Source organism: Meriones unguiculatus, chromosome 6, assembly GCF_030254825.1.
Source record: "Meriones unguiculatus strain TT.TT164.6M chromosome 6, Bangor_MerUng_6.1, whole genome shotgun sequence".
NCBI lineage: Eukaryota > Metazoa > Chordata > Mammalia > Rodentia > Muridae > Meriones > Meriones unguiculatus.
In genome coordinates this window covers 111,865,195-111,888,926 of record NC_083354.1, presented here as the reverse complement: position 1 = coordinate 111,888,926, position 23,732 = coordinate 111,865,195, and the positions used below count along the sequence as shown (strand labels likewise).

At 38.1% G+C, this 23,732-nt stretch overlaps 1 protein-coding gene across 8 annotated transcripts in view; it reads left to right on the top strand.

The window, feature by feature from the left end:
- Positions 1 to 23,732, top strand: part of C6H8orf34 (chromosome 6 C8orf34 homolog) — a 386,935-nt gene that overhangs the window by 303,861 nt on the left and 59,342 nt on the right. The window lies entirely within an intron of this gene.

Sequence of the window (23,732 nt, the reverse complement as noted above, 5' to 3'; positions counted from 1 at the left end):
GCTGCTGGACTAGGCTTATGCCTTTAATTCCACCACTTAAGCAGTGGAGACAGGAGGAACAAGAGTTTAGGGTACCTAGCAAATTGAAGGCTAATCTGGGCTATCTGAGATCTTATCTGATCAAAACAAGAAGGTATTTTTTAAATTGGAAATGATACTACTAGATTCCTTTTTCTAATGACCTTATCAAATTAATCTCTGTCTACAGTGTTTGGCTAGCTTTAGAACTTCTAATATCCCAGTGGGAAAAAATAGCTTCATTTAATGATTTGTAAGTGACTTTATATGGCTGTTAGAGTACCTTTCCCTTCTTTCCACAATGATCAAACAATGCTTTTCTAATGAAAAAATTTATTATATGTCAATTTTATTTTCATTCATCCATTAGATTTTGAATTCTTAAAATTTTGCTTCTCTTTAACATCAGCTAACCCATTTAAATATCTTTTGTCAATTAGTAATAATTAAAATAATAAATTCATGTTATAAACATGTTTTTAAAGGGAATTCAGACCACTAGACATATATATATATGTCCTTCTCTACACCTCAAAGGAAATCATTCTTCTGGAATTTTTCTCTTCTTTTTCTGTTCTGGAAAGCTATTTAACATACACATAATCCATGCAGATTAAAAACTGGATTTGTCAGGTAAATCCCTTTATTAAAAGTGGGTGAACAAAAAGAAAAAAGCCTTCAAAAGGAAAATACCAAACAGCAGGCGTTGACCACTGTGGCTTAGCTTCCTGCGTAAAATAAACAGATGTTTTAGGTCAATGATTGAAGATTTACATAAGGGCTTTTCAAATTTCACAATTCCTATAGTGCTCTTAATCTTGAGTTTTCTGTTTTGTTTTCAAGCTATTAATTAAATGCGTGGACACAGAGCAAAGATGAAAAGATGATCAGAGAAGACATTTGACCTTTTAGTCTTGACTTCTACCTTCTTAAATACTTATTTTATTTGGTGAATCCCATAAGACTTTAACAGGTTACTATGGCTTACTGAAAATAGAACAAAAATTAGTAGAAGGACTTCCGCCGAGATTTCCTGAAATGTCCAGGAGTTACTGGAAGTTATATTTTTCGTATGAAGAGTATAATTTACTGAAGGAAACAGGTAAATTTGGCTAGAGTGGAAATAGTGTTAACCATAGCACAGATGTGCAATGCACTGTTATTTCAAGAAGCATTTCACAGACTTAACATTAATATTCTTGGGCTTTTGTCTTTCTGTATTATACTGTTTGAACTTGATAACCATCCAGAGAATTAAGTTGTATTTACTTTTAAGTGAGCAAATTGACATTTAGCATGTTTCCTGGGATCGAGCACAAACAAGTCATATTTTCCAGTGTGAAGCTTCTTAAGATCCTAAGTCCCTGTTAAATGGCTACATGCAGCGTAAAACACACAGAATCCAGGCCATCATCATTGGCTAATATCAAGGGATAGAATTCATTATTTGATTAAACACATAGTGAAAAGCTAGAGTTTGAGGGATTGGATTCTAAGAGGTGGCTTTTTTACAAAAGGAAGGGATCGTATGAGTTTTGGGCTATATAAATTAGTTTTGCTGATTTGCTCAGACCACAGTTGAAGAGGTCTGAGAGGCCAGTGTGTCAGGACGAAAGCGAGATCCTGACAGGCAGACAGGAAACCATATACATCTCACATGTTTTCTGGGGCCCTCTAAGCATTCCAGAGGTGCCGGAATCATCTCAGTAAAATGCTTGTGTTTAACTTAGCTCAATTAAATGGCAAGTTTGGTTGGTTTTTAAGTCTGTGTGATATTGTGTTTTGTGAATTAGTAAGGCACCTGCTCTATCTGGTCCTCTACTGAAAATTCATGGCTCTGGTTTTCATTCTTTGCTGATATTTGTAGCCTCTACTCAGTACTTGGGTTTGGATCTGTCTGGAAGAAGAAATTCACGTACTTGGTTAGTTTTCTAACAACCTGATGCATATAGACTTAAAATGCATAAATTTTGTAAGGCCTAAATACAGCAGTTTTTGATAATTCAAAGGCTTGAAGATTAAAAAAAAAATGTGTTTACAACATCTGTAGTGCAAACAATTGTCTGATCACTTCAGAGAGTTTTGGCAGCAAGGGCATTCTTCCTAAATGAGATTTTTATACTGGGAAGAATTCGATAAATTGGTTTTTGTTCATTTAACATTTAATCCTCCAATGCAGTGCAAAGGTTAGCACACAGTCTCTGCTGTATCCTTTTCTCTGTCTGAATGCTAATGAGCAGAATAGAATCTTCTTATATTAAATCCTGGATGCTTGGGAGAATTATATTAAAGGAGGAATTCCATTACACAATGAACTTTGATTGCTAAGGCTGGAGGAGAGCTGTAATCTGCTGCAATCATACGACCTGCATAATATGCGGGTGACATACCTTCACGTCTCTTCTCAAACTGCCCGGCTTTTCCTTTCAGGCCAAGCAGTATGTGCTCACCTGGGAGATTCATTCTTCTGTTTCTTCCCACCCCTCCAGATCTTTACCCCTTTTTTTGTATGTCACAGATTTAAAGAAGCTTAAGATGCTCATATATCTTCAATATATATGAATGACCATTAGATTATTTACCTAACCACAAATTTTGCTGTCTCTACTCTCTCCCTTGTTTCTTACTAATGTGGTTACTTCTCACCCCCAATGAATCTATTCCACAAGAAGTTTCTCTGCTCCACCAACTTTACAAGCTGAGATACCTGCAAATTCTTTTTTCTTTCAAATTCTTTGAATATAGTTTTATGCTTAGTAAATTGTTTCACATATTTTACAGAATATATAACTCTATGCAAATTGATGTAATCATTGAATAGCTTGGTGAAAAAGATGCAATGGTTTTTGTTGGTTTTTTATTTTTTTGCATTAGATAGCTTGTATGGAAAACAGATAGATAATCAGCATTTATGAACTTAAGTCTAAGCATATTTCATTTGACTTAGACTCTTGCAAAATGAAAAGCAAAAGAAATGAATGTTCATTACTATTTCACCAGGGAAAAGCCTTCAATTATGGCAGATTTTGTGTCTTGAAACAATGACTTGACAAATAGCTCCTAGGTAATTGTAGCAATGAATTTTCTCTAAAGAACTGTGATAAATACCTGCTTTGCTCAGCGCTCAAAGTTTGTATCATTTCCCTCATTTTCTCTGGGGAATTTTACTTAGTTGTTAAGACACACAGTTCCAGGATGCCAATAAAGCTGCTGAAAATGAGATCCTACAACAGGAAAGTTTATCTGACCAAGTTTCAGGATCAGGTGGGATTTTTCTCTTAGGAATTTCAGAGATACTGATTTCTAAAACATCAAGGGTGGAAAATGGAACAAATCTATGCAAACATTATCTTTTAAAAAAATCCATGAGTTTTAAAAAAATATAACTCCTAAATGTTATATTTACATAGGAAAAATAGCTTAATGTAGTGAAGGATGGCATAATAAATATCTAAGCACTGATTATGCCTTTGTCAAGTAACTCAGCCTACCTATGTCCTTTCAGCACATCTCATTAAAAGTATGAAATTATTTACTGATATTAGTTAAATTTTGCACTTACGTTTTAGGGTAATGTGACAGGAGAATGACCCAGTGTGCACAGGTGCAAATTACCACAACTGATCTTCTTAGGTATCATTTACCCAAGAAGATATGGGACACACCCTTCTTCTTGTCCAGGGATCCTAGAAATTTTGACTTTTTTATTTTTTTAAAAAATCCTACATGAATGAGCGTTTTGTTTGCATGTATATCAGTATTATCAACTGTGTGTCAAATGGCCTTAGATACCAGAAGAGTCATCAGATCTCTTGGGATTAGAGCTACAGACAGATGTGAGCTGCCATATGGGTAATGTAAATTGAACCCAGATCCTCTGAAAGAGCAGCTAGGGTCCTTGATCACTGAGCCATCCCTCCAGGCTCCCCCCCCCATTTTTTCTCATTTTAAATAACTGATGAGCATATTCTCACAGACTTTTATAAAGCTAGTTGTGAAGTTTGTGTATTAGTGTATCCATGTCTTACAGTGCTAATGTCTTCTTATTGCTCATTTTTGAAAGTGAAAGACTTAAACTTTAGTGTGAACCAAGAAGATAATATTGTCATACTTGAACAAATGTCAAGCTGTTAGGTTGGGCTTTTCTACCAGGTTGTCCCAGGCTGTCGATGCGATCAGAGGCCGTGAGCAGGAGCTGATGACATTACTGGAAACTCAGCTTTCCAGACCCATGGGTAATTATTTATGTCTCACTTCCTGGCAAACAGCTAATTCTGAGTCCCTTGATGTGTTGCACAAATATTAATTTTCTCTGTTTGTTTTGATGTGAAAAGAGCTGCAAACACTGACTTAGTTTGCTGGGGGATTTTGCTCATGGAGGTAATTCTTTAGAGAAAACACTGTGCATATAAATTATAGACGATGTCTGAGTGCTTCATGCAGACTAAATTTTTTAAAAGGTCAAAGCCTGGGGTACTTTAAAATTCTTGATCTGTTCCCGAAAAAGTCCATTTGGCTTTTTATTTTTTCGACAAACATCAAAATCACTTACCAGGATTAAACATTCTTTTAGCATATATAAATGAAAATAAACATCTCATAAAATTATTTTGGCATCTCTCTAAGTATAAAATGAAATGTTTTTGTCTTTTAGTTGGGTATCTTAGTTAACTGTGTTTATTTGATTACTAATGAATATTTAAACATTTATCTTTGATCTCTCGCTCTCTGCGTTTGCATAGACATGAGTGCAGGTGGTCAGAGAAAAACCTGTGGGATTTGATTTTTTCTTTCTATCATGTGGGTGTCTGGGATTGAACTCAGGTTGGCATGTTGGGGACAAGCACCAACATCTACTGAGGCCTTATGCTGATCCTTCTCAAAAACAGTTATTTTTTTATGTGTATGATGTGTGTGGTGGGTTCATGGGCCATGGCATGTGTGTGGAGGTCAGGGAATAACTTTGTAGAGTTAGTTCTCTCCTTTCTCCTTCACGTAGTTTCTGGAAGTTTAAATCCTGAGGTTTCCATGATCATCTTGCTGACCATTTATTCAATATTAAACCATTTAATAGTTTACATATTATTTATTTGTGTGTTTTTAATACTATTTTCTGTTCCACTGGTTATGTCTCTCTTTGGATTTTTTCCCAAATGACTTTGCTAGTATTTATTATATTACTATGATAACTTACTCTGGTGCACACTTGTTGCAACTATTTTCAATAACCTTTAGCTTGCCACTTTGTTAGAAAAGTTTAATTATACAGAAGGCATAGTTTTCTCTTATACTTTTTCATTCTTTTTTGTACTTACTTTTTTTTCCAATATTAGATAAACATGTACCTTCTGGTTGTTTGTAGTTTTGTTTTAAAGTCCTCAATCAAACTTAAGTTCTTTTTGTGGTATTGTGAGGCCAAAACTAGTAAGTGTCCATATAAAATTTGGAACTTATTTTCTATAACTCAGCCCAAGTTTCCCATATGCCATTACCCCCACGTAGTACCATGGGTTAGAAAGCCCACCTCCACACATGCTTTTTGGAAACTTCTATTGTCCACATTATTATGGCATTCCTTTCTTATCAGTCTGAGATTTTCTTTGCATTTTAATACATTCTGGAGAATAATGGCACATTTAATGAATTTTAATTTTTTTGTGTATTTGAAAATACTCCCCCCCTTACCAATGATCTTCTTATACGATTTATAAATCAAGGAGCTGAAATTGTGTAGCATGTGATGTCCTGTCTTGGTGTCCTCTATTTGTAAGTAATAAGGCTGGATTGGAACCCCACCCCAATATGATCCAAACATGGATTCTGTGAATGCATCCACTCTACCAATTTAGCCGTGAAGGTTTTGTGTTACTCACATCTTAGTCATGATAGCTTTACATGTTTAATATAAAGGAGACAGAGTTACATTTAAAAGTTATTTTTAAAGTCAAAGAAGTAAGCCACCATATAATAACTAATTGTGCTTTGTCTCAGCCTTGTAATATGTTTCTTGTATATGTTTTTTTTAAATATAAGTTTCTGTTTGATGTGTCTCTGTGTGTGTGTGTGTGTGTGTGTGTGTGTGTGTGTGTGTGTGTTTAGTCTCATTACATTGCCAAGACTGGTCTCAAATACTTAAAATTCCTGTCACTGACTCTCTCAAGTGTTGAAATTACTGCTGTGCACCAACATGCTGGGTAAAGTTGAAAATTTTCTTCTTTCTAAAGAAGTTAATGAGTTTTGTTTTTTTTTTTTGCCAGAATAGTAGAACATATTCATCACTTTTGAACTTAATTTGGTGAATCTATTAAAGAATCTATCTATTCTAATGATCTTTTTTATATTATTTCAGCAGTAAAGCTTAAATAGTATTCACAAGAATCTCAAGAATTAGAGGTGAGAGCAAAATCTTAGCTTCCAGTTATTTTGGTCCATTGTTGGAAGTCTTGATCCAGAAATAATAAAAGCTTTTTAGGGAGTAAAAAGAAAGCTGGATAACTTGTAAACAAATATTTTTCCATGATGTCACAACTCAAAAAAAATACTGTATTTCCTAAGAATTTTGAAACGGATGTCTGTATTTACTTAAATCTGAATTTCTGGAAATTCCTCATTTCCTCTTGGAAATGTTAGGGAAGTATTTACATTCCAATAGTAAGAGACTTCTGGAAAGAACGTTTCTGAAAAAGATTACATCATCAATGATGGAAATGTAACCTTTAGTGCCTGAAGGTTGCGTGTTGAAAGTTGTCAAAAAATGTGGAGGTCACAAAACTTGGGAAGTAGTCGTGTACAATCCATCTTTCAAAAATAAAGGAACAAACCTATCCCAGATCAAATGACTTTCAGCTAAAAAGACCTAAAGTGAGAGGAAAGTTAATCAGGCCAGGGGAGCACAGCTATGAGGCACTCCACGAATACTGCTTCATTCCACTGTCTTGCTGGGGCAGACAGAACTCCTTGAGGCTAAGTCTCTGTCAACAGAATGCTTTGGAGTCTGGAGAGATGGCTCAGAGGCTAAGAGCACTTCCAAAGATCCTGAGTTCAATTCCCAGCAACCACATGGTGGTTCACAACCATCTACAATGAGATCTGGTGTGCTCTTCAGACAAGTAGGCAGAGCACTGTATATAAAATAAGTCAGTACATTAAGGAAACAAAAAAGGATGCTTTGGGTGACTTTATTGTATTTGTAACATTTTTATTTACCATTGTAGCTTTCAAATCTGAATCTCCTTTCAGCAAATCCTACCGGTGTGCACCAACACAACTGGCTCAAATCTCATTCTCTTTCATGTTTTCTTCTGGGGAAGGAGTTGCCCCCACCCACAACTTCCTTTTGTAGGATAGCATCACCCATCTTTAGCTGGGACCATGCTAGATCGCTTGCCTTCAGCTGGGGTAAGGCAATCACCTTTGCCACCAAGATATCTCTTCATATCTCATTGGAACACCTTTCTCCACACAACTGTCCTTCCCAGGAATGCCTAGCCTGGCGAGAAGTTACATACCCTTTTAGGAGGTCAGGCCTTCCTGCTGAGACCCACTACTGTAGATACTAATTAATTGAAAGTAATAATCAAGAGTGCCTCAGTTTGGTATGCCACTTTAAGAGCTTATCACAGCTCATTTAAAATTTCCCAGTCTTCTGAAAAATGTTATTTTTCTTTATTATATTATTATATATATTTTTCTTTATATATATTATTATATACTTTATCTCAGCAATATAGTTTGGGGGTATATTAAATAGAAAAAAATTGAATGTTTATTATATTCTTTTTGTTTGTTTCTTTTACTTTTGAAGTGGTATAGGCTTAGAAATAAAATCAATGAGCACGAATTAAGGAAGTATTGTGCAGGTAACCACAGGTACTTCGAGTCCTTGTGTGCAGTGGCATTGTTATACCCAGTTCGCGAGCCCCCAAAAGATCTCCAGGAATCGACTCCGTTGCAAAACACATGAGGGTCTTTTAATTGAAAATTACGAGCTGAGCTGCAGCTCGGGCCTACACAGCACCCACCGCTGAAGCGATGGGAGCTGAGCGCCCCGCGCCCAGGTTAGTGGGGTGATTTATAGATTCTGGTCCATCCCAGCATGGCCAAGGCAGGGGCAATTCCTGCCTGGCAAGCATCTATTGGTCAAGGTGCTACATTTTGAATCAATTGGCTATAGGAAGGTTCCCAGACTATTAATGACCAGGTGTCCCTCCCTAGGGGGAGGGTCCGGTTTCCTAGCAACTGTATCTCTAGTGGGTGGGGAAAGAATGCAGCGAGGTAGCTGTCCCCTCAGGGAACTTACTACTATACTGCGCCTACTCTACATAGTGTTAACAATCGCTTATCTTTTGGTCTCTCAGCATGTCATATCCAGAGGCCACCATCTCACAGCATGCCCTCTGACTCTCACAGTCTTTATACTAACTTGTCTTTTAATGTCCCCTGAGCCTTGCGTGGGAAGGTCTTGATATCTTCCCACATTGCTGAGCACTGATTCCAGCCTGTTCTCAGTGCTTTGAACAGTTGAAGTCTATGCATTAACTACTCTCTACCACAATGAGCAGCAGAGCTGACCAGGGCTGAGAGCAGCACAAGTCTATGGATATAAGCATACACATTCAGAGGGATGTTTGGCAAGGTGACCACTAACCCAAACAACGTTAGTGGGCTCTCCATTTGGACCTATGACCTCGCTAGCCATTGGTTTTGCCCATGCATATAAAATTCTGCATGAATTCCCTCCTGTGGAGTAGTCTGCCGCCTGGTTTTTTAGGAGTATGTGCTTGTACACGGAGACATTATTTTTGTCTATGTTCCCTGTCACCCAGAACAGTCCCAGGGTCATCGTCTCTGTTAATGATTTGCTTTACAAGTAAAAGATGGTCCTTCTGAACAAAAACTTTGAATTTATTACAATTCAGGCTCTCCTGAAACTCAGCATTTCCTTGCATGATACTATTAAAACATACAACTTTCTAATCCCTTCACATTTTATGACTATTTTTGTACGTTATTGAACACTCTTATGACTTGATGCTCTAAATAACTAAATACATTTTTATTTTCAGAGACATTCACCTTGGAAATTCTGAGTGCCTTTTAAAAGCCTGAAAGCTTGTTTCTTTTGGCAAACTAAGAGTTAAGGATGTCCAAGCATACTAAACAAAAGGTCATTAACCTTTTGCAAGATTGATTAAGGTTAGACAGGGGAGACCACAGTTATATTGTCTTGTAAATAATCTGCAAGTGTACCTAATAAATGCAGTTCTTCCAGATTTAATTAAACATTTGACTGCATCTTTCAATAGCTCCTCAACTTAGAAAGAATAAAAAACAAGTTCAACATATTAAAAAATCAAGATTAATTGATAGAAACCTTTAGAAACTGTCTCCTACTCAAGGAGAGACACTAGCTAGTATAATTATTTTCATTTTTAAGGAATGCTAATTTTTAAATAATTTTTTCTAATTTTTTCTTTTTTTTATTTTTTTCTTTATTAATTACACTTTATTCACTTTGTATCCCCACTGTGGTTCTCTCCCTCCTTCTGTCCCAATCCCTCCCTTCCTCCACCCTCTGCATGCATGCCCCTCCCAAGTCCACTGATAGGGAAGGACTTCTTTTCCTTTTTTCTGATCCTAGTCAATTAGGTCTCATCAGGAGTGGCTGCATTGTCTTATTTTGTGGCCTGGTAATGCTGCTTCCCCTTCAGGGGAGGTAATTAAAGAGTAGGCCAATCAGTTCATGTCAGAGTCAGTCCCTGTTCCTATCACAATGGAACCCACTTGGATACTGAACTGCCGTGGGCTACATCTGTGCAGGGGTCTTAGGTTATCTCCATGCATAGTCCTTGGTTGGAATAGCAGTCTCAGGAGAGACCCCTGTGCTCAGATTTTTTTGGTTCTGTTGCTCTCCTTGTGGAGTTCCTGTCCTCTCCAGATCTTACTGTTTCCCACTTCTTTCCTAAGATTCCCTGCACTCTGCCCAAAGGTTGCCCATAAGTCTCAGCATCTGCATTGATAGTCTGCAGGGCAGAGCCTTTCAGAGGTCCTCTGTGTCAGGCTCCTGATTTGTTCCCTCTTTTCTCCTTCTTCTGATGTCCAGTCTCTTTGCCTTTCTGGATAGGAATTGAGCATTTTAGCAAGAGTCCTCCCTCTTGATTAGTTTCTTTAGGTGTACAGATTTTAGTAGGTTTATCCTATATTATATGTCTATATGAGTGAGTATATACTGTGTGCATCTTAAATTCAGATTTGTAAAATACCAAATTTCTAGTGTGTGTGTGTGTAAAACTGCTGAGGAATTCTGCCCTGGGAGATTTATTAACAGAATGGAACTCACTCAAGGTATCACTCAACAATGTGCAGTAACACCAAGGAAAACCCTCTGAGCTCTCTCCTGATGAAATTCCTACTGGATGACAGCAGGACAATGCTCTCTGTTTCCCAGACCAGTGGCTTCTTCAGGCAGCTCTTGGTACATGGGGAAAGCAGAAGCCTGTACTAGGGCCTCCTTTGTCTATTGGACGTGCAATCACAATGTGTTAATTTATCTGTCACTATTAAGACTTCGTTCAACCATAAGGTACAAGTGTCAAATAAACAGCTGAGTCCTGATGTGTTTTCACAGTCAGTGCAACAGACTGCTAAACTTTGTTTTCCCCCAGCTCTGTGGCCGGTACTCAACAATCAACATCTCACATTTATAGGTGCATTTCAGGTTATTAGATGCTCTCATATTAGCTCAAGGAACACCCAAACATTGCTGTTTTTACTTTCAATATGTGAAAAGTAGCCCAGAAAGAATGTCACCTAAAATCTCAGGGCACTTCACATCTCTGCTAGACTTGTTCTGATCTTCAGCAAGTAGATGGCAGTACAGCTTGAGGAATAAGCAACTGTGTTGTCTTAATCCTGATTGATGTCAGTCCAGCGATTTCAGTGGTTTGATTGTCAACATTAGAATATTTTAAACAATAATATAACCAAAAAGATAATATATTTTTTAATTATAAATGACTCATTAATCTCAAGATATTCAGCACTTAACCACAGCGTCAAGTATGTCTTGGAGACACTGAAGGCAGGTTTGGTGGGTGAACCAGAGGAGGGAAAATCATTTTGAGATTCTTCTGGCTTATTGCTGTTCTTTAGACATTTCCCTCGAGTTGCTTTGTTCTACAAGGAATAGTACGGTATACTTAAAAAGTTGTGCTATAGATCATTTAAATTCAATTACAGCACTAACTCTGGTCTCTTAAGCATACTCTAGGTTGGTAAAAACCTCTTATAGGCTGGGGAAAGTAGCAAAATGTGCACCTGTATAATTCCCACCATGAAGTTGTGTATTTTTTCAGTATTGGAATTGTTCTCAGGCTCTTGCACATGCTACCAAGTTATCTGCTACTGAGTCAGATTCCCTAATCACTTTGGTTACGAAGCAAGGTCTCTTCTTAAGTTGCCCAGGCTAGCTTCAAACTCACAAAGTTCCTGCTCCGACCTCCCAAGTAGCTAGGATTATAGGTGTGTGCAACCTGAGTTCCAACCTTTTCAGATATATATATATTTTTTTCTGATTACATGGAATATTTTCAACTGCAAAGAATGCTTGAGCATGATAAGGTGTTGGTGCTTCTGTGGCTGTTAGTCTAAGTTTGAACAATTAGGCTTAGTTTTACTTGAGTAAAGCTCTAGGTCCCAGAACCTATAAGGAACATCAAGAGGGAGCGTGTAGAACATGTGTGGAAAGCAATGTTTTAAAACGAGCTTGAAATGCTCTCCTTTGGAATGACTCACTCAAAACCATCATTTTCTGCGGGGCATGTGGTACCCACCTTCACGGTCGGCACTCTGGAAGTAGAACCAGGCAGATCTCTTGTGAGTTTAAAGGCAGCCTTCTCTGCAAATGGTGACGTCCAAGACCAACCCAGACTACAAGGTTGTGACCTTGCCTCAAAACAAACAAAAACACCAATCTGATTTTGAACTTACTTGAGGTAAACTGAAATGCTCCATATCTTCCACGTTTTTACTTGTTGCCTCCTCCACTTCTGTCCGTAAAGAAAAATTAATATTCTTCCTGACACTTCTTCCACATCATTTAATATTAACAGTCATTATTATAACAATTATAATTAAGGAATACTCATTCTCCTAACAATTGTAAGAGACAGAATTTCACTTCTGCTAAAACTCGTACAACTGATGACTCATTTTCAACTCTAAATATAAGTGCTTCTTTTGATACTTATACTAGTTAATAAAATACCACTTTAGTGTTTGTCTTAGTGTATAACATACTACAAGAAATTTGGAATGTACAGAAATTTACCTGACATCTGGGTCTATTGATAAGAAGTCCAAAATTTAGGGGCTGGAAATCTGATGAAACCTTTGAAGGAAGAGCTGTTTGTGTGTGTGTGTGTGTGTGTGTGTGTGTGTGTGTGTGTGTGTGAGTGTTTGAAAATAGAGATAGGGAGAGAAGTTGAACTTGCTTTTGTCTGTAGCTTTTAAAATAGAAAACCAACTCCCTTGAGGGTAAATTCACTCTTGTGATATTGGCATTAATCTATTCATAAGAGTAGAAGCCCCCAGACCCAGTCACCCCTCATTGGGCTTCCCAACACTAGAAATACTACTGCACTGGAAATTAAGTTCATATTTTTGGGGGGAACACATCACGCCATAACTTCACTCACATTCCAGTCATGGCAAACTCAGTGAAACCAGTCCACCCAATAGCCCAATTTCAAACATTTCTTTACAGTCTGCTTTTCAGTAGCCTTCACTTACATCTGCCTCATGTGTCCATACCTTGGTTTTACTTCTGGACTCAAACTCCAGTGCTCAGGTGCATCCATCTTACTACGTTAGTACCATGGTTGCTCTTCTTTGACTTCTTAAGGACTCCAGACCAGAATTCATCTTCCACCTTTCCCAGACATGACCCCAGTTTCACTGCTGCTAGTACCCTGGCCTTTGCTCTCACATCAACTATTCCAGACTTCATCTTACCCTTGTATTTCTCAAGACCTAGCTAGTAAGCAACTAGAAGCAAACAAAACTTGAGCTTCTCATGCTTGAAGTAGTGCATTAATATCATGTAAGCTCTACTCATTGGTGTAAACAGCCCCCTCTCTTCTCTTGTCATTCAATCTCAAGACAGCCTGAGTCACCCTGTCCCAAGAGCTTTTTTACATAAAACTTTCCATTTATCACTTCTCATTCATTTGCCATATTTTTAATGTTTCCATTATCACTTTCCTCCCAGCAACAGCTTCCAGCATTTCCCAATAGGTTAAAAAAAAAAAAAAAAGAATGCTTCCACATTCCGCCCTTAGCTACATTAGCCCCCATCCTTACTCTAGACTCACCTCACACTGTAATTTTGGAATGAGACTCTTAGTTTCTGTTTTCTCATGAAGGCATCCCCACAAATTATATTTTAGAACTTAATCATTGTTGTGCTAGTATTAGAAGACAGAATCTTTCTCCTCGCTTGCTCATTCTCTCTGAGTGATGTCATTTACACCGATAACATCTTGGAACCTGGTCTTACCTATTTTACTTCACAGCATAGCTGCCTAGAGGAATAAATGAATGCACAAGTGAATGAATGAATGGCACAACTATGGGTCTTTAATTAAAATCTATTTTTTTGTTTTTGCTGATGATGCTAACTGACACATATTCTTATACTTGCACACAGCAGGTGTAACAAATAACACAGATCATTGTATGGTTTCACTTTGTCATTGATCTCTCTGAGCATTGGAATCAAGTACAAGCATGCTCTAAAGAAAAGGAATGCATGTAGGAATGGAAAAATACCCCCCCACCATTATTTAGGATAGATGAAGAAACCATGTTCATCAGGTGTCTAAATTAATTAATCTATCCAATGAGAATTCAACCAGAAATACTTGTTTAATCATTACATCCGATGCTGTAGAGAACAGAAAATCATATTGGGCACAATTTCTATTATCAAACTTTGTTCTAGTCTTAGAGATAAGCTATTCCTTAATTAGAAATCTGTTAGGTTAAACTTCAACCTAGAACAGTAGTAGCACTTGTAAAAGGAAATGACTTTGATGAATTTTCCTTTACTTTGTGAGTTATACTCAGTGTTCTCATGCACGACATACAGTTTTCAAAACAAATCAATGGCATAGTATCTTGGCGTCATTGATGAGTAAATTGTTTAAAGATAAATTAAAAGTTTTTTAGGTTGTAACTTATGGAGAGTTTGTGAAAACTCAAACCCAGATCAGCTGGTTACCAGTTTTCTGTGGCTCAAGGCCATTATGTGTTTAAACATAGCAATATTAGCATACAAACAAAAATAAAAAAAGAACTATTGGCAAAATGGATGTTGACAGGGTTAAGTTGGGGAGTGGCTGCTCTTTTGTTTGTTTGTAACTCCCTTTGTGTGCCTTTTGGCAAGGAATAAAGTGTTTATTGCAAAAGCATAGAATCCTATATAATTGTGACAGATGGTTTGTGCTAAAGTCTATCTTAATCCTGTATATAAAATCAGCTTGAACATGACTTGAGATGGAAGAAAGAGGCAGATAGATCTAGGATCACACAGAAAGTCATTGGTTTGGGGAGTTACTGGTAAAAGTGTGGTCCTGGAATACAGCAAGACCAGTTGGATCCCCGTAATTTAGGTCAAATGGAGAGTTATGTTTGTGGGTTAGAACAAATACGATGCCATTCTAGTAGGTACACTCTAACATATTGAGTGTACTTCCAGGAAGCAGGGGTCTGATTGTAAAATCCCACATATGGCTCTAATGGTTTATTTGTTGTCAGCTGAGAAACTTTGTTTAAAAAAAATAAAAAAATAGTTGAGATTCCGGTGGATCAGTTATAATCATGGCATGAGATGGCTATAGCCATGCAAAGCTGTACCCATATAGTCCTTCATTGAGTTCTAGTAGTGATAATTTGTGGGTCTTGAACACTCAGTTGAGACAAAAAAAAAATGAGACCTGCTGGATTTGCTGGGTGCCTGATTTATTGGTAATATTAGATGAAACTGCCTGGCATGCTGAGGACTTGGGTTACTTGCTGGAATTAAATCTCTCTGTCTCTCTGTCTCTGTGTGTGTGTGTGTGTAAAACACTCTTAGATGCTGAGCCATCTCTACAGCCTCTTTTTAAATTATCATTCATTGTGATAATGAACCCACAGTCAGAGGTGTTGTGGTTAACATGAAAAAAAAAGTTTTCTTTAATTGTGCCTTTCCTCTTTAAAATGGTTTTTATAACGTTACTGAGATGTAATTGATAGATTAGGATATTGACTTAGTCACTGTTCTGTTGCTGTGGAGACATACCATGACCATGGCAACTCTTATAAAGGAAAATACTTAATTGGGGCTGCCTTACGACTCAAAGGTTTAATCCCTTATCATGATGGGAAGCATGGCACCCAACCAGGCATGGTGCTGGAGAATAACTGAGAGGTCTGCATCCCAATCTGCAGGCAGCAGGAAGAGAGACCAGAGGCCTGGCTGGAGCCTCTCAGTGACAAACTTCAACAAATCCACACCTCCTAATCCTTCTCAAGTAACATCACTCCCTAATGAGCAAGCGTTCAATTATATGAGCCTATGGGGGCCATTCCTAATCAAACCACGACAAGTATTGATCCACATCAACTGCATTATTCAATGGTTTTGAAAGTGTTTTCAGTTGTGAAACCAGTATCATCATTTGGGTTTAGGGCATTTTTATTGCTTCAGGGTCCTTGTAAGCTTATGATCCATTTCTACTCTTAGAGATTGATGTCTGCACTGTCTCTTTGTAGATATGCCTATTTTGAGCTTTTATAAAAATGAGATGATAAAGCATGTGATCTTTTGTGCCTCTCTGTTTTCATTTAACTTAATATTCATGAGGTTACTTGGTACTGTGACCAGCAATTGCTTTTCATTAATGAACAGTTGTGTTCCAAGGTTGGCTACACCATGATATAGTCATGAGCTGATTGTTCTGTAGGTTGACTTTAATGCTGGGCTCTTACACATAATGATGCCATGAGGATTCATGTGTGTGGCTTTCTGTGGACCTAGGTTTATATGTCTTGTGGGAGCTTCTGAAGAGTAGAGTTGCTTAGTTATAAGTTCTTAGTTAACTTTTTCTTTGCAGTTTTTAGGGTAAAAATTAAAGTTACAGAGCTGTAGTATTACCATAAAACCCATGAATTCCACTCCTAAGTACATACTACAATAATTAAACATAAAAACTTTCATATGACTATGTGAAGCTACATTAGTCACAATATTTGTGAATTAATGAATGCATAAAAATATAGACATGTGAAGATTACTCAGGAATGACAATTGACCTTTTCATTAATATGCATAACATTCCAACTAGGAAGGTATGCTATTCTCAGTATTTGGTAAACATTTTTGTTATCATTTATTACAATTTATTCAATCTGTATCCCAGCTGTAGTCCCCTCCCTTGTCTTCTCCTAAACCCACCCTTCATCCCTCTTCTCCTCCCATGCCCCTCCCCTAGTCCACTGATACAGGAGGTCCTCCTCCCTTTCTATCTGACCCTGGCCTATCAGGTCTCATCAGGACTGGTTGCATTGTCTTCCTCCATGGCCTGGTAAGGCTGCATCTCCAAGGTGGAGGTGATCAGAGAACCTGTCACTGAGTTCATGCCAGAGAAAGCCTCTGCTCCCCTTACTAGGGACCCCACTTGGATACTGAGTCTGAGGGCTACATCTGAGCTAGGGTTATAACATCTGGACATATAAACACTAAGAAGTTAACACTCAGAGCTGGTCATAGAAGTACTAAGAGTCCAGAGATGTGCTTTTGTACTCTGAAGAGTAGGGATTTTAGGCTGTAGTTAATTGTCAGACAATTGATTGAGTATATACTAGCTGGAAGGCACCATAGACAAAAGAACAGTCAAACAAAGCAGTGTTATTGGAGAAGGCAGAAGAAACTGGAAAGAAATTCATAGTGGAGAACCATTCACCTTGTATTTCATGCTGGTGGAGTCCCGACTAAACTAGAACAATGGCCGTAATTTATCCCATATTGTAACACGACAGCTCATAGCTCACTATGTGCTTACCCTAAGCAGATTCTGAGTATTTTGGCTTGCCACCAGGGAGAACGTAGAGCTTGTAATTCAAATTACATGGTATTTCAAGTAGAACCACGTCTTAATACTGGAGAAAGAGATTAGAGGTGACTGCCAGGACTGCAACAAGGTTCAGGGGAGGATCATTGTCTTAGATTCCTTTAAAGACCAAGTGGATGAGCTCATGACCATGCCTGAAAACCCCGTAAGGGCTATAGGACTTAATACTTGCTGAGTCTCAACAGAGGGATGTAGGCTGTGTAATGTGGTGTAATGTGGTGTCTATATTAAGAGTTAAAATTCTTGCACACTAAATTGTATTGAGAGGTTAGAGGTTTGGATCCCAAATAGCCTCCTCAGATAAAGATGTATCTAAAATTTATGTGTGACTGGAATTGTTAGAAAAACTTTGAAGTTACTTTGGGAACTATTTTAATATGTGAAAAGAAATAAAACAGCCTACAAAAAGGCAAAAACGGAAAACACACCTCCATTTCCAAGTATGACAAGATGAACTAAGAGGTTAAATGTCATATTTGAATCATCCCATCAGGAGACTGTCCCTGAGGTTAGTAACTAAACATAAAGTGGGTTGCTCTGTACGAAATGCAAGATATATTTGAGTTACAACCCCATTACAAAAACCTTATCAGAATTCCTTATGTAAGTTCAGACATATATGATGGCATGATGTTGCTTCAGATCACAAGGTAAAAAGTGGCAGGTTTCTTTGTGTTTTAATTTAACCTCAACTTTAGCTTCAGAGGCTTATAAAATAAGAGGGGACAGCAACAGCTTGTAGTGGTAATGATTAGTCGCCTTCCGGTGCCAAGTTGTTCTGACACAGCTCCTGGGATCTGCCTGACTGCGGCATCCAGGGGATGACGAAGAGATAAACACACAGACTTATAGAAAAGATGGCGGATCAGGCAGACTGGGCCCTTTGATGGAGAAATCACCGCACCTATAAGCTAAGCATGTTCATTATATGGAGTTGAATAGAGAGGTTGGGTTATTGTACATAGCGGAAGAAATTATCACATACAGATAAACAAGGAGGCAGGGTTTGTGGTATACAGCTGAATCAAGGGGACAGGCTTAGCTAATCCAGGCAGGAAGTCTCTGTAGGGTTCTTCATGCCCAAGCTATGGCGGACATTTTATCCACATCCCATCATCATTCACTCACAGACCAGAGGAAGGCTTTGGTTGGTCCTCAGCTCAGGAGTGTGGGGTAGAGGGGGTGGCTTGGCCACTCCCATGGGGCTGAGACTATGAGGTCCTTGACATGACTGTCCCTATGTCAACAACACACATTCACTCATTAAGGGTTTCCTCGACTCCTCATATTTCAGCCTTCTTAACTTTCTCCAGGTTAAGGATACTAGATGTTTCTCTTAAACTCATTCAAGAGTTTTTCCTTTGTTAGGGTGATCAAAATTGGTTTGTTGACCTTTTCCTATCTATACTCGTGCCACATCTAGTCCAGCCCACTTCCTTAGAACACTGTGACATGTCGGTTCTGGGAAGTGATTCTAAATAGTCCCCTGGCAAGACTCAAACAGGGGAGTTCCTCATGCAGGCCTTCCTTCCTTTTTGGCCCTGATTATCAGAGGTAGCATCTGGAGTGCTCTGTTGATTCAGGCAGTGCAGAGCTCCTGGCCTTTGTGCTACCTTGTCCCCTTAACAATGTTTATTGACATTACATTGGTACCTTGAAATTAGCCCCTTGGGGAAAGTAACATGACAAAAATCAGAAAAAAAAATCCTACAAATTATACCTTAATATTTCCCTTACAGAACTAGTTGTTAAACTTTCACGTGTATGCTACTGAGAATTACAATATGATGGAGAATCTGAAGGATTCCCTAAAGACTGCCAAGTCACCTCTTTGGGTACACTACTGGAAAACTGTGTTAGGGGCACACAACTGGGGCACCGTAGCTTGTATCTCAGGCCCGTACAGCCATAGAGTTTTCCCCAGCCTTGTACGAGTAATGTATGATTAACATTTTCCAAATTCGATTAAAATGAGAAAAAAAATTCTTCTATTTTTACATAATGTATCAATGGGTGCCACGCTCTGAGGGTTAGAAAGCACACTTGTTGAATTGAAAAAAAAAATGTTGCTTACTTTTAATTGTACATGTTAGTTTTAGCTCAGAGTTTTCCTTTAACTCTCCGTGTGTATGTGTTTATATCAGTAAAGTATCCATAAATTTCTATGTAGTTCTTTTTGTTAATAGTATAGTTCTAATTTCCTCTCAATTCACGAGAAAATGTTTTGTTTTTCTTTTTTTGAAATGCTGGTATCTGGTGAGATTCCATACCGCCGTACATTATTTTGTTCTTGATGGAATGCTTAAAAGAAAATTACAATTCACAGAGTTCCTGCTCACAGCACTATTAAGAACATGTCCCCTAGAGAAAGTGAGCTGTTCTCTACAGACTGAACAACTTTAGTCACAGGCAGAAGCTTGTGACTGACGACTAACCCGATAGGCACTGTTTGTTAGCTCTGATAGTAAATTTTAAATTCATAGTATGCACGCTCCTACTTCATTTCAAAGCCTTGTAGAACAAGTGTGAAGTGGCGTGACTTTGGTCATGCATAGTATTGCATCTTTTAATTGAACTCAATTAAGCAAACTGCGTGGTGGAGACTGTGTATATGATGATTTTTTTTTTTCCTTAGGGGACCAGAGCTCCTGGAATTTCAGGGCCGGACTAAATTTGAGTTTTGTATCTCAGAATTTGTGCTGCTCCGGTGCTTTAGTAATCTCTAGCCTGTACCTTCCCAGTTCTCCACAGTAGAAATAGAAAAGGACAAAGCTAGGAGTCTCAGGCATACTTTATGTGACCCCTAGAAATCTGATGACGAGGTTTACATGTGACTCAGATAGGTCTTGCCCTACAAAGGATGTTTTCAAAACATTTTTGCTCTTTAAGGAATGTGGTTTCTAACATGATAAAAGCATGGTGATGTGTGCATAACGTGTTCCATATTGCTGAAATTGACTAATAGCTTTGATCAGCCTCTCATGGCCCCCACATGATATTTCCTGGTGTATGTTCTGTTCTTGGCCAGGAACGGAGACAGAGTCAGTAGTGTCAAAGCTTTTCTGTGGCTATTGAGGGGGTCAAGTTAAGCTCTGCCCAGGAGGAGGAAGCTCTGAGAATGAGCCTCCCACACTCTGTACACAGTTCTGAATCTGTGATTAATGGCTAGCATTTGGGGGCCATGTCCTATCAAGAAGTTTTATGCAGGCATTAACTGAGAAAAAAAAGTGTTAAAATGCCACCAGCAATTTGGTTAAGAAAACTGGTTAAAAGTTACAGAGATACACAGATCATATTTTGCATGAGAGAAACCAAACTCATAAATCATACTAAAAATTATTAAAACATTCCCTGGCCTTAGAAATGAAAGAGTATAGCCCAAAAGTGTTACTTTGACTAAATTGCTACCTTCGTTCAAAGTGGAGAAAAGAAGCCAAAACGTGTTCCTGGAGACCGACGTTAACAAGTGTGTTCTTTCATAATTACTTTCTTTTAAGGCATAGAAATCCCTTTCTGATGTAAACAGGGCTTTTAAGAATCTAGAGAGGAATGTTAAACAGCAGGTGGAGGCTGGAACCTTGAGGCCAAAGAAGACTTCAAGTAAACTCAGCCCACCCAATTTACTCTGGCTTTTGAATAGATCTGGAGCTGGCAAGGCATCTGCAGGCACTCTCTGCAGGCTGTGCTGAATTCACCTCTAGGTAAGCAAAAGCTGTAGAATTTGCAGAGAGAATTTTTGGGACTTTTAAGATGATGAAAATGCTGGCACGATTCAAAATTCCATCTTTGAAATTTCACTTTCTTGAAATATTTGGGAGGCATAAAACTTCAAAAACCACCAGTCATGGAAAGAGTATACATAGAAATAGTTATAAAAAAATACTGGTTTCTCAGGAAAAACCATTATGTATATAAATAAGCAAGTAAATGTATTATACATTTATAAATCTAGCTGGCCATAACAGAAATACATTGACACATGTAAATGTCTACTTAACCTGTAACTAATATGGATTATATTAATATATTTTATGTAATAAAATTTCCTGTGATATATTTAAGCTTCATGGGAAATTCCCAGAACCTATAAAGCCAAAGCTTTTATCGCAAAACTGTGATACATTTTCAAGTTTTTCAAGTTCTTTTACTTACCCTGGTAAAAGAATGCCTCCCATTATAAATGTTAAAATCATTTTCAGTTTTCTCTTCTTACTTTCAGCAGCCATTTTATACTGGCCACTGTTACGGCTGCGCTCAGTTTGCCCTCAGAGCTTCCTGTTTTGAACTCATAGTCCGTAGGACACAGGGTCAGAGGTAAGGCATTGGGACGCTCTTACGTGGTTAGCAGATTCATTCATCAGTGAGTGCACAGTTTGGTAAACTATTTGAAACTGGAGCCTAGATAGAGGATATAACACTGGGTGCAGCCTTTGAAGGTTAATTTTGGCCCTGGCCTTGCTCCCCCTTTCTCTTTCCTGTTCTGCTCCCTTTCTAGCTTTCTTCCATCATTCCCTTTTCTCCCTCTCTTCTTCTCCAGTCTACCATAACATCCACTGCATTGCTCAGCCACAACTCTCCACCATGATGATTTGCCTTCCCATGAACCCAGAGGCAGCGGGCAAGTTACCACAGGATAAAACCATTGCATCCATGAGTCGGAGCAAATCTTTGGAGATTTTGGAGAGTTTACTTTTGGGTATTTTGTTAAAACAGCAAGATGCAGACAATATAGACACCTACAAGATGTCTTTATAAAGATATCAGGGTCACTGTGTTCAAAACAGAGTCCAGGCAGAGACCTAAAAGAGGTATGAAGGAAATTGCATTTCAGTTCTGTATAGTGCCGCTTGGAGCATTCTTGACAGAGAAGGTAACTGGATGTGCTGGAGGCTACAACAAAAGAAAGGCATATGACAGTTAATAGCCCAGGTATCAGAGTAACATGGGAGCATCATTAGAGTCACCATGTACATATTGAAAATTTGTCATCCTCATTAATGTGCAGTGTTCTTCCCAGCTATCTTTAAAAAGCTTCCCTCCTGTCCTCACGATAGGAATTACTATTCTAAATCTGTCGAAACTGCTGTTTGCAAAGACCAATGGTCCTTCAAGGTCGCCAAGGTGTTAAAGTGCTGAAGTCTACCACGTGTTGTCTCTTTTGGAGGTATCTAACCACCACAGTTGCTCAAGGTTCTTGTGCAATGACAAGAAAATACATTCCTGTAACTCTAAGAAGTGGCCCAGGTATGAGTGCCTACAGCTATCTCTTTAAGCCATCAGTGCTGTCCACACCTAGAGGATGCAATGGGCTGTAGCAGCCTCCCTTTCTCCTATGCCTCTGATGTCCCTCGCATTGAGTTTACTATCCTGACACAGAATAGTGCTTGAATGAAGGATAAGATGAGGAGACTTAATTGCCTTTACATTTATAACCTGAAAGACTATATAAGACTACTTGCACAAATTGTTTCCACCAGGAATACATTTATTCTAATTTAAAGAATTTTTTAAAAAATGCCCTGTTAGTTTTCTTAATGACAGTAACCCGATCACTCATTATTCATCCAGATAATTTTTTGCCAAGCATTTACCCTGGTTTTCTTCTAAGTTTATACTTATGGGTATAAGAAAACTTGATTAAGACAACAGAGTCAGTATGGATTAAAAAAAAATCACACAGGCTTAAAGAAAAAGAGTGGGAAAGAGAAAGATGTTATTTAACATATTACATAGGTACTTTGTATTTGTTTTGTCTAGTTTCTGGACTCAATCACATGCCAGTTGGAATAACATTAAAGAGTGTTCTGGCATGGGGGTAAATCAAAACATCAAAACATTCCAAAAATGATATCAGTGCATAGATGTCATGATCAAACTCTTGAATAACTGGGATGATGTTGAGTGATCCAATTTTAAACAGGACCAGTTCACTTTTTTTTCCCTGTGAAAATCTGGAAGCTTAACATAGAGACATTTCTTTCTAAAGATAAAAGAGATCTGATATTTCGTTAAACACAGTTGACAGAAGGTTTAATAGATGGCTTACACATAGGATGATTGGACATGAACCAAGCGTACTCTTCACAAATGGCAACATCATTCCTCCATAACATAAAAAAGACATCTTACCAGTATGCTAGCATCTAATACTCCAATGTGATTATTAGTGTAAACATAAATTTGGTTCCATTTTAGTCTGTTCATGCAACTGAGAAAACACTGACTTTTGTTATTTTTTGTGCTGTTTTGTTTTTGTATTTGAGCTGACTTTCAGAATGTAAAAGTTTTCTGGGCTTCCAAAAGGAAAACATTAAGCTTCTATCTTCCTCCATTGTCCAGTAAAATGTTCTGGAAGGTATGGGTCAGGAATACATGTTAAATAGTTCACCATAACAAACATGGTAGGTTAAACAGAAAAACGTCACTGCCTTACTGTACTGTGTTGATCATGGTAGGCATTTGTCAAAAATGTAAATTTCTTCATATCAAAGTTTGATTCTGGTCTAAGAAAAGCAAAGTGCCTTGGGTAAGACATCAGCTATG